This window comes from Trachemys scripta, chromosome 1 (genome assembly GCF_013100865.1).
Source record: "Trachemys scripta elegans isolate TJP31775 chromosome 1, CAS_Tse_1.0, whole genome shotgun sequence".
NCBI lineage: Eukaryota > Metazoa > Chordata > Testudines > Emydidae > Trachemys > Trachemys scripta.
This window is the reverse complement of record NC_048298.1, coordinates 112363368-112374656: the sequence shown is the minus strand read 5'-3', so window position 1 is coordinate 112374656 and position 11289 is coordinate 112363368.

Genomic DNA, 11289 nt, shown 5'->3' with positions numbered 1-11289 from the left:
AGGAGGCCAAAAACCTCCTGTATAAGGAGATGCTCGTGAGAAGGGTCCCTGAAGAGGGACGGGGAGGGGTGGTGGGAAGGGGGAAACGAAGAAAACTGGAGAGTGTATCCCCTCTCCACCGTGCGAAGGACCCACCGGTCTGAGGTTATAAGGGACCAAGCACGGTGGAAACGGGAGAGGCGATGCCAAAAGGAGGGAGATGGATCCTGGGTAGAGGCTGGGGCGCCGTCCTCGAGCGCACCTTCAAAAGTTTTGTCTAGGGCCTGAAGGTGGCCTAGGCAGGCCCTGGTTCTGACCGGGTTGGGGGCCGGTCGACCTTCGTCTACCACCTCGACCCCGCCTTCTGGGAAAGTCCTGTCTCGGACGAGGTGGGGGAGGGTAGAACCTTTGTGGCTGGGGCCTAAAGGGTCTGCGCTGGGGCCCTGGGACCTGCATCCCCAGGGAGCGCATGATGGTTCTCGAGTCCTTGAGGCTCTGCAATCGAGAGTCCGTCTTATCCGAGAACAGTCCCTGGCCCTCGAACGGTAAATCCTGCAGGGTCTGCTGCAGCTCTGGCGGCAAGCCCAAAACCTGGAGCCAGGAGACGAGTCGCATGGCTATGCCCGATGCTAGAGTCCTGGCGGCAGAGTCCGCTATGTCCAAAGAGGCTTGCAAAGAGGTCCTAGCCACCTTCTTACCTTCCTCCACTAAGGCCCCGAACTCCTCTCTTGAGTCCTGGGGAACCAACTCTTTGAATTTACCAATGGAGTTCCATGAGTTATAACTGTAGCGGCTCAAGAGCACCTGTTAGTTCGCGGGTCTGAGCTGTAAACCCCCGGCTAAGTACACTTTACACCCGAACAAATCGAAGCGTTTAGTGTCCCTCGATTTGGGCGCTGCCGCCTGCTGGCCATGCCGCTCTCTTGCGTTCACCGAGGACACAACCAGTGAACACGGTGGAGGGTGTGTATATAAGTACTCATAGTCCTTAGATGGGACAAAGTACTTTCTTTCCACCCCTCTGGCTGTGGGTGGGATGGAGGCAGGGGTTTGCCATATAGTAGTGGCATTAGCCTGAATCGTCCGAATCAGTGGTAATGCCGTCTGGGATGGGGCATCAGCCGACAGGATGCTCACCACCAGGTCCTGCACCTCCACTATCTCCTCCTCCTGGAGGTCCATATTACGTGCTAACCTATGTAAGAGGTCCTGGTGGGCACGAAGATCTATTGGGGGCGGGCCTGAGGCTGATGTGCCCGCCACCGCCTCATCCAGGGAAGATGAGGAGGATGCCTCCGGGGGCAAGGAGTCCAAAGGGGGGTCCAGCTCTAAGGGTCCCTGAATCGGAGGGTCTCCTGGCCCGGGGTCCAGGGCCTGAAGTGTAGGCACGGGAGCCTCCATGCCCCCTGGGGGAGGACGGGAGATGGTGGCCTCCAGGACTCTGGGCTCAGAGTGTGCCGAGCGAGAGGCTGATGGTGGAGCCCCTTGCGCTTGGTGGTACGCCCACGGAGTCCAGAAAGAACAATGTGTAGGGTCCTGCGCAGGGTCCTCTGCCCCCTCCTGCCAATGACCCAAGTCAGTGGCAGCTTGACCCTGAGGAGGGTATGCTGATCTCAAAGCGCCCTCGGAGGAGCGAGACGCTGATCTCAAGGGCCAAGGCGGTGCCGAACGCGTCTGAATGGGCTCCGTACGATACGGTGCCGATCGGTGCTGGTCCGCAGGTGAGTGGTCCCCGTGCAGTGCTGGTGAGCGGTACCGTGATTGAGATGGGTGCCATCAGTGCCGAGATCCAGATCTGGACCGAGACGACGACGACTGCTTGAACTGGAGCGGTGCTCATACTGGTGCCAGGAGCTACGTCGCGACTCCGATTGGTACTGGTGATCCCGACAATGCTGAGACATAGATCGGTGCTGGGAAGAGGACCTAGACTGCGAGTACGACGGTGCCGGGGTGAAAGTCGGCCCCGGGACTGCGAGCGGCATCGGGACCTGCTCTGAGACCTGGAGCGGTGCCGCGAGTCCATGCTCGGAGATGGCGGGCGTACCAGGGCAGGCTTGCCCCTGGATTGCACTGACCGAAGGGCGGGCGGTGCCACGGGTTGAGACGGCGCCGGCTCCGTGAGAGCGATGCCATCGCAAAGGTCTCCGGGGTAGACGGGAGACAGGGCTCAATGGCCCCGGTGCCGGAGTCAACGGTGTAGCCGATATCTGCGACTTCTGGCGCTCTAGAGGCAGACGCGGCTCTACCACCGTTACTGGGGGAGCCGGTGTCTGTAGGACAGAGGCCTCCTGTGTCGTGTGGGGTCTCTTATGTCCTGGAGACAGGGACTGGCGCCGAGGCGCTTGCGGTGGACGTGGTGCCAAAGGAGGACGGTGCCGCGAGGCCTTATCCGCATCTGCTCGCGGTGTAGTACTGATAGGTGCCACAGGGGCGCTGCACACCGAAGCGCTTGGTGCCAGAACTTGGCGCGCCGAGGGAGGATCTGGCCTAAGTGCCGCCTCCATGAGGAGCTGCTTAAGTCTAAAGTCCTGCTCCTTTTTGGTCCCGGGCCTGAAAGCCTTGCAGATCTTACACTTGTCCGTCTGGTGAGACTCCCCTAGACACTTCAGACAAGAGTCGTGAGGGTCTCCCGTTGGCATAGGCTTAGCACAAGTCGTGCACAGCTTAAAGCCAGGAACCTTGGGCACGAGCCCGGCTATGCGTTGGGGGGAAAGGGGGGGAGAAGCAGCCCCCTTAACCCCCGCTAACTATTTACAACTATTTAACAATGAACTATGAACAGGAATAACTAATCTAAAGAACATATAACTATAAGTACAACTATCTAAGAATTAACTGGATAAGCTAGGGAGAGTGGAGAACAGCTATGCCACGCTCCACAGTTCCAACGACCGTCAGGGCAGTAAGAAGGAACTGAGGGGGCGCTGGATTGGCTGGGGTATATATCCGGCGCCATGAAGGTGCCACTCCAGGGGGCTCCACAGCCGACCCACCGGGTGTTGCTAGGGTAGAAAATTTCTCCAACGATCGTGCACACGGCATACGCACACCTAATTGGAATCGATATGAGCAAACACTCGAAGAAGAACTTTACATACAATGATGCCACACATTTTACCAGCATAATAATGATCAGCAAATTATGAGTTTTCAAACGATATCTTACAGGCATACTTTGTACGAAATATATAATAGTCTTGTAAAAGGGTACAGACTGTCACAGACTGGTGAAATTTTAAGTTCTCAAACCTGCCCTCCCACCCAAAATCCTACCACCACCTCAAATTTGTAAGAGATGCCTTCTCCTTTCTTTGCATTATTTCTATGTAAATGATAAGCACCTATAAGCTGATTTTCCAATGCCTTTACACCTTGTGCAAAGGAAGTGAAAAGTAGGTGTACAAGGTTCCCAAGTCTGATTTGATAACACTGTATACTGGTTTAAATGACTACACAAGATGCAAGGAAGTAGAGAATCAGCCCCCTTATTTTCATGCTTATAAGTAATGACACTATATTGGTTGGTCACATTTCCTACAAAAGGGAAAAAAATCAAAATAATCAAAGTTAAATAAATAATTTTTTTTCAAACCCAGCAGCACAATTAACTCCAACTGAATGCATGAATTCCCATAATTAAATCTGCATTAAATTTTAAAATAGAACACTAAAAAATAACCCTCCCTCAAAAAATATCTGCACTTAGAATAATGTTTATTATTTTAATGGCACCCCCAGAAAACAGATAAAAGAGAAACTTCTGCTCTGAAGATCCTCCAATAGAGATGGTTAGAAAATGTTCTTTAAATGCCCACTTTTTGTAAGAAAAAATGGAAACCAAAAGTTTTCAGCTACAACATTTTTGGTTTTCATTTTTTCTGATTAAAAACTAGAAGTTTTCCATTAGAAGCAGACACTTTTTCCAAAATATAACTTAGTTAAAAACCTCACTTTCTGTCTAAATGCAGTTTGATGGGAAAATTTTGCCCGGCCTTATTCACAATGCGTTAACTGCTTTAAATAAGAACTGGATTTGAAGTGAAAGTCCAGATCCAAGCTCTCCTGAACTCTGGGAAACTTTGCATTTGGGTCTATACTTTGTGCCTTAGTATAGCTGGACTGACCCAGAATCTGAACATAAATATCCCCAAACTTCAAGGAGGTTTTAAATCAAATCTAGACCTGCAGTTCATGGTTCTGACCATCTTTAGACCTTTAAACTCACCTCAGTTACACACCAATGCACATGGTACGTTCTTATTGAAGTGCTGATGTTCCAACATAATACCTGCACTTCAAAGAATGTTTCCGTGTTCCCCTACTGCTCAGTAGCTTCAGTGGAGAACAGTAACTCAGTTGCTAATATTATGCCTGGCTCCTGCTTCAATATAACATCAAGGGGACACATGAATATTTTAAAGAATTTGAACTATAGCTGTGCAAAACTTGCCTTACAAAACTGAGTTGTGTGTTTATATCTCACCTTTCTTTCATGCTAACCATTTCATGCTGTGTGTCCTGAAACAGCTAGTGTTGATCTATTTAGTAGCATAGCAATACTGGCTATGGATAACCTCAATTACTCAAAATGTCAAGAGGAGGGAGGATACTGTGAAGTTCGGATAAGTGAGGGAATTATCATTATCCTTTATAGAGACTGGGAAAATGGGCCTATTTCAGTTAAGTAAAAATTGCAAATAATGGCAGGAAAACCATCCATATTGTATATTGTGTTTAGTCTAGTTCCTTTTTTATGTGTGATTTGTATTTTCCCCTTGTGTTCTGTTACTTTGGTTGCATAATGTGCATGGGCACATGACCCTAATAAACTGTAAAGTTTAAGCTTTTTAGACAGACAATTGACATTTTTGATCGTAGGTGGACGTTTTTTGTTGAAGTTGTTTACCTATCCTATCTAAGGTACTTCACAATCCTTAATGCATTTATCTTCATAGCAGCCTATGAGGTAGGGAAGTGCTATCATCACCATTGCATAGATGGGGAACTGAGACAGAAAAGACTAAGGCCCAGATTCTCAAAGATATTTTGGCTCCTAACTTCCACTAATAGACCCTAAATACCTTTAAGGATCTGTGCCTAAGTACCTTGCCCAAAGTCACACAAGAAGCCTGTTGCAGAGCAGAGAATTACACCCGGGTCTTCCAACTCCCAGGCTAGTAACCTAATCACTGGACTACCCTTTCTCTTTGATCCATATTATGTGAGTGAGAGGTCAAATAATGTCTACCATATTTATGTTTATTGCTCAGTTACTCAAATGCTCTTGGTGAAATTGATGAGGTTGTTTGTTTATTTTGTGTATTTTTAAAAGGTTTGAATGGGTGTCTGAAGCAGTGGAACCCTCTTATTATAAGTTACAAAAGTCCAAATAAATAAATGAATTAAAAATCAATCAGTGAATATTCTCTCAATTTTACCAGCATAAATTCAAAAGTACCACCACTGAAACCAACAGAGTTAATCTGGATTTACATGAGTTTGATTTGGAGCAAAATTCTGCTTCTTTTCCCTACTTAATACTACTTCCTAAGCTGTTTCAATATAAATCCCTAGAGAAACTATGGAACATAAACCTCCTCCTCCCTTGCTAATACATATTTTATAGATAACTGAGTATGATATGATTGATTATGTACTGTAATGATGGATAAGGACAATTGCCTGAAAGGTCAAAACTATTAAGTAAATCCTGGAATATTTAAAAAAAAATGTTTCTCTCTGAGGTATGGTAAGTCTTTAAATGACAGGTGGCCTTCATGCCACATGGTAATACTGATGGCATTGAGAAAGATATGTATAATTTGAGATTAAAAGTATGCAGCAATTAGTAGAGCATTTCTGGGTGTTCTTTGAGTAAAGAGTTTAGATAGAGTTAAGGTTGTTCAGATTGCATATCTATGTTTTCCAACTTTTGGTTTTTGTAAAGTTTTACCTTAAATAACATGTCTGTCTTTACATCTTGATATTCTTATAATTTGCCCCTTAGTTTTTCCAATATGCATTCACAATCTGAAAGATTATTGTCAAGAAGTATAGGACTAAATCCAGCCTTGGTTTAAACAAGTATAGAACCATATAGACTTCAATGCTGTTGTGCCAGGGAATTTAAACAAATGTGTATACATGAAAGTTGAGCAGAGCTGAAATACAACCTCAGCTCATTGACAGCTCATAATCCTATCCACAGATGCTCTTCAGTCTAGGAAGTGCAGAGGAGTTGCTGCCTCTGAATTCTTCTCTCACTTCAGTATAATTCCATTGCATTTAAAGCAGTTACTCTTGATTTATGCTTGTTTAACTGAGAATAGAATTGGGGACTGCAGGAGTCTGTGGTTCCTGTAATTGTGGATGCTGAGCAGAACTTCAGTCTCAAGTCCCTCTACACTGGGCTGTGTGGTAGTGTCTGGAGCCTTGCTCCACTGTAAACAGGGAGCCTGTGCAGAGCCCTCTGCATGCACACTAAAAAGCTGCCACTGCCAAACACAGCAGAACCATTTTATTGAGGCCTGTTTGAATCCCTATCTTCACGGGTATGCCTCACTGCAACATAAACCCAGGGTCTGTGGGACTTGAGTCCTCAGACTCAGTGCTAAAAGCACACATTTGAGTGTCCACACTGATTAGCGACCCTAGATTTACAATTTCTGGACCCAGGTCTCACACCCATGCTCATGAATCCACACTACAATATTCAAATCAGAGTCCAGCCAGCCTATCCCAAGCCTCCTAGCGCCCTCCCCAGCTGTAGCTTCTCTGGCCCTTGGTTCATGGTGCACTGTGGGAAAACTTGACTGTCCATCCCATGGCACTTTATTGGAAGTTGTCTCAGCACACCAATGTATTCAGCCAAGCTATCTTTTGGGTCTGCATGCTCCTAGCACCTGGAGCCAGCAACATAGGTGAGGCACTATTTGAAGAACTTTTCCTGCTTGCACTTTCACTCCTGTTTCAAGACCCAGGCAGAGCATCCATGAGATGCTGGTGGACATACTGGTGACATTTTCTGACCTTCCAATGGTATCTGTTGGAGGAGGAGAACGACACAGATGTTGGCTTGAGACCTGATCTACTCCTACCCCCATATTAAGGCAGCCTTGGATGAAACTCAGGGAGTTCACCACTAAAATTGAAAAACAAACAAACAAAAAACGTTATGCTGCTGATAAAGCACCCCCATCTCAGGAATGTCCTAACGAGTCTTATAACCACCAGGGTCGTCAAGTAGAGACACCCAGGTGCTGGGAAATTATAAAGGGATACAGAAAGAGACTCAACAAATGGTAAGATAAGCTCTGACCAGCATTTTTATGCTGACCATCTGCATAAATAGAGAAGGTCACAACTAAGTTACAATTTGGGCATGAAAGATAAAATGTAAAAAACTTGGGCAGGAAGGAGGACACACAGGTGCCAGTGTGTAATTGGTTAACATTTTTGTTATTTAAGCGTGTGGGACAATGTGATAGGTTTAGTAAATTTGAGGAGGTAGTTAGCTTTACCTCTATAAAGTAAATGAAAAACAATGCTCTTTGGGAACCATTTCCGGACTGCAGTTCAACTTCAAGATGCTGGAACTCTGACCCCTCTGCACGACCGTGATGTGTAGAGACATCACCGGGACCCCCCAGATGAGTGGATCCTGATTGGCCATCAGGTAAATTTGTCTGTATATTGGGAGGGGTGAGCATGAGAGATTTGCTTGGTATATTTATTCTGTGTGTGTTGCTAATAAATAGATGTTTAGAGCACAGCTGTGTAAGGCTCTTTTACCATAAAGCCCTGAGCCCCATGGGAAAGGATGGGTACTTAAATTGACCAGATTTCTTCCTGCATCCTATGGGCAAGGATAGGTGCCTTACATCCTGAGCCCTTGGTAGTGAAAGGATGGGGGTACCTAAATTGACTGGATCATGCCTTGAGCCCTCGGTAGGGTATAGGTGGGGTGCCCTAAATATAGGCAGGTAACACAGATGTGGCAGACTCCAACAGATTGATGCTGCTCACAACTCTTAGGATAGCTGTTGATGCCCCCATATAGACTGGCACTTCTGGAGCAGGGCCACAAGCATAGATTGATGGGATCGCCTCATCATGTGGACCTGGGATGACCAGCAGTGACTCCAGAACTTTCATATGAAGAAAGTGACATTTCTGGAGTTTGGTGAGCAGCTTGCCCTGACCCTGCAGTGCCAGGACAAATGCATGATGGAGGTCATGCCAGTCCAGAAGTGGGTTGCTATAACTATCTGGAAGCTGGCTACTTCTGACTGCTACAGGTCCATAGCTCACAGTTTGGTGTTGGCAAGTTGACCATGGGGATTATGTGGCGCAGGTTTCTGAGGCAATCAGGTGTGTGATTTACTCAAGAAGTTGTTGGCATAAACAAAGTACCTGAAATAATGGCCAGTTTTGAGAGACTGGTGTTTCCAAACTGCCCTGGGGCCACTGATGAAACTCATGTGCCCAACTTTGCACATAGTTGACTTTAACCCTTAGTGAATCAATTACGACTATGTTCTAATATCCTAAACGTTTTTTGTTAACATTTAATTTGCAAGTGGCCAGTGGAAGGACTATGTTGCATACTTTTAAATCAACAATTTCCCCCCCAAAGCTGTCTTTGCATAAATAGCTCTGCTATATCCACAAATCACTGAATCTATTTAGCATCTCTTGAAGAGGTGTAATTTTTTTGAAAGTGTGACATGTTTTGAGCGTGTGTGTGCGCGCGCGCACCAGTGCATTTGTCAACATTAGTGTAATTAGCTCAAGTTTCATCAACTAGCTGGTGCAATCTGTTCAGAAAGTGACTTGGAATGTTAAGAATCCTAATAGGCTTCTCCAACTACAGTCTGAAGCCTCCGAGATTTGATTTTTAGTGCCGCCATATGAAAATAAAATCAGAGGAAACCTTTTTAAACACAAGTCAAAAAAACACACAGAGACCAAGTCAGACAGAATTGTTTGATTAGGTGGAAACTTGTTTCCATATTTTCAGGTCCTGTGCAATTTTTGGAATGAAGCAGGGTTTTATACAGAAGAGCTAGGGCTCCAATCCCGCAAATACTTATGCACGTGAGTAACTTTACATATGTGAGTAATCTCATTGAATCCATGAATATTTGGATGATCAGGGTAATATAATAAAGTACTAGCAAATATCTGTGCCTGATGAAATAACTATGCAGTGTGCCATCTCTGTACTATATTTGTTGTTTTTTTAAAAAAGCATAGATACAATCTCTCTGCTTAAGGCACAAACAGGAACAAAGATTTATTTTTAAATACAAAAAGTATTTATTGATAGGGATTTGTCTCCACCAAAAGGCAGCCCAAAAATGGAGCCTCTGGAAACATCTTTAACAGCCACTTGAACAAAATCAAATTCATTTTCAAGATACTGAAGATAAAGCAGGCTTTTTCTCCCTGTAGCAGTCACTCACTCCCTCAGTTTAGGAAGAGAAGAGGTTGGGAAAACGTTGAAGTGTAAAAGTCATTTAAAAAGGTATTAGCAGTTCTTTTGGTTATACAATGAGAACAAAAACCATTTATATATATACACATACACACACACACACACACACACACACACAGAGAGAGAGAGAGAGAGAGAGAGATTAATATGACTTGGTTAAGGTGAAGTCAGTGTGAGAACTGGGACTAGAATCAAGAAATAGAATGAATGCTGATTCAGCCTCTTTCTCTAGGCTCTGACTGAGAAAAGCACTTGATATGTCCATTCACAAGTACTTAAACATGTGTAAGAGCTTTGCTAGATAGGGTTGGACTTACAGATGTGCTTAAGGTGAAGCATATACTTTAGTGCTTTGCTGAGCTGGAGAATCAAAGCAGTTGCCAATGCTCCTGTTCTTTCCCATGTATGTTCATATCCTATTTGCGTACCATAGTTAGGCAAAATCATTAGGCTTGGTAGAATCTGCTCAAATGGTTTTGATGGCAGGCCTTAGTAGTAAGATGGAGGAGGGTCTGTCAGAGACACAGCAAGGAAACAAGGAATAATTTCAAGGGGAGGAAAAGATTTAAGAAAAAAGGCCAGTAAGAGAAGTTGAAACAACTCCACAAAGAAAATAATGAAAGAAAGTTATTGAGCATTTCGTCAGTGAAATGCAGACATGAAAATACACTCTCTTATTTGATCACTTCACAAATAATTTTTAAAGATTTTTAACAGCTTTACAATGCATTTACTCATAAGCAGAGATGTACTAAAAATTACCACTTACAGGGTTTTAGCTGAAAATCATTGTTTCTTTTGGAAACAGTAGAGGGAATAAAATTAAAGGTGATTTTACAATGTTTCCTAATTTATATGTATAGTATTACTGCTGTTTTGTCTAGCATTAACAAAAATCACAGAGGGTTTGTGTTGATTTTTAGCTATTTTACTTGTGCATCCATCCCATAAGTGTTGCTTATCTCCAATGTATATTACTCTTTTCATTAAAGTGAGATATTCCTCTGCAATAGTAGTGGGTATTTCTCAGTTATAAATAATGGATGACATCCTGGCCCATGATCCGGTATGTTTTGATTGCATACCAGTGCCATAAAGCCAGCCCCAGTAGCCACCTGGCATAGCTAGATCTACTCTATCTCCTCCCAAACACCACTACCATAAGGGGGTTGCCAGGAACATGCTGTAGTACAGTGATTTCCAACCAACCAAAGTGATCTTGGAGGCATACGATATAATCTACAGCAGCTCAAAGGATTCTCTAAATTAGACTGGGGTCTTGACCAGCCTTGCAGTAGCTCTGGTGGATCAGGGCAGTGCAAAAGTGGTTTACAGCCACCTTTGCCCGTGCCAAGCTATAGTACCGCTAAGCATATGGATGGGGGGGGGGGGGGGGAGTATAACTCAGTGGTTCGAGCATTGGCCTGCTAAACCCAGGTTGTGTGTTCAATCCTTGAGGGGGCCAGTTAGGGATCTGGGGCAAAAATTAGTACTTGGTCCTGCTAGTGAAGGCAGGGGGCTGGACTCAATGACCTTTCAAGGTCTCTTACAGTTCTATGAGATAGGTATATCTCCATAGAAGTTAATATTTCTTTGTAGTTCTGTAGGACCATCTAAATGAGGATCTCAAAGCACTATTCAAACATTACTGTCTGTCTTCTCACTTACACTAGTGTGCAGTTACACCAGTGAAAAACTAGTATGAGTGTACTAATGGGTCAACTTTAGGCAACACTCTGCTACCGATTTAATAACATTGTTAATAATGGAGGTATAGCAACTTGTGGGTAATTCCTTTCCTTCTAGGAATT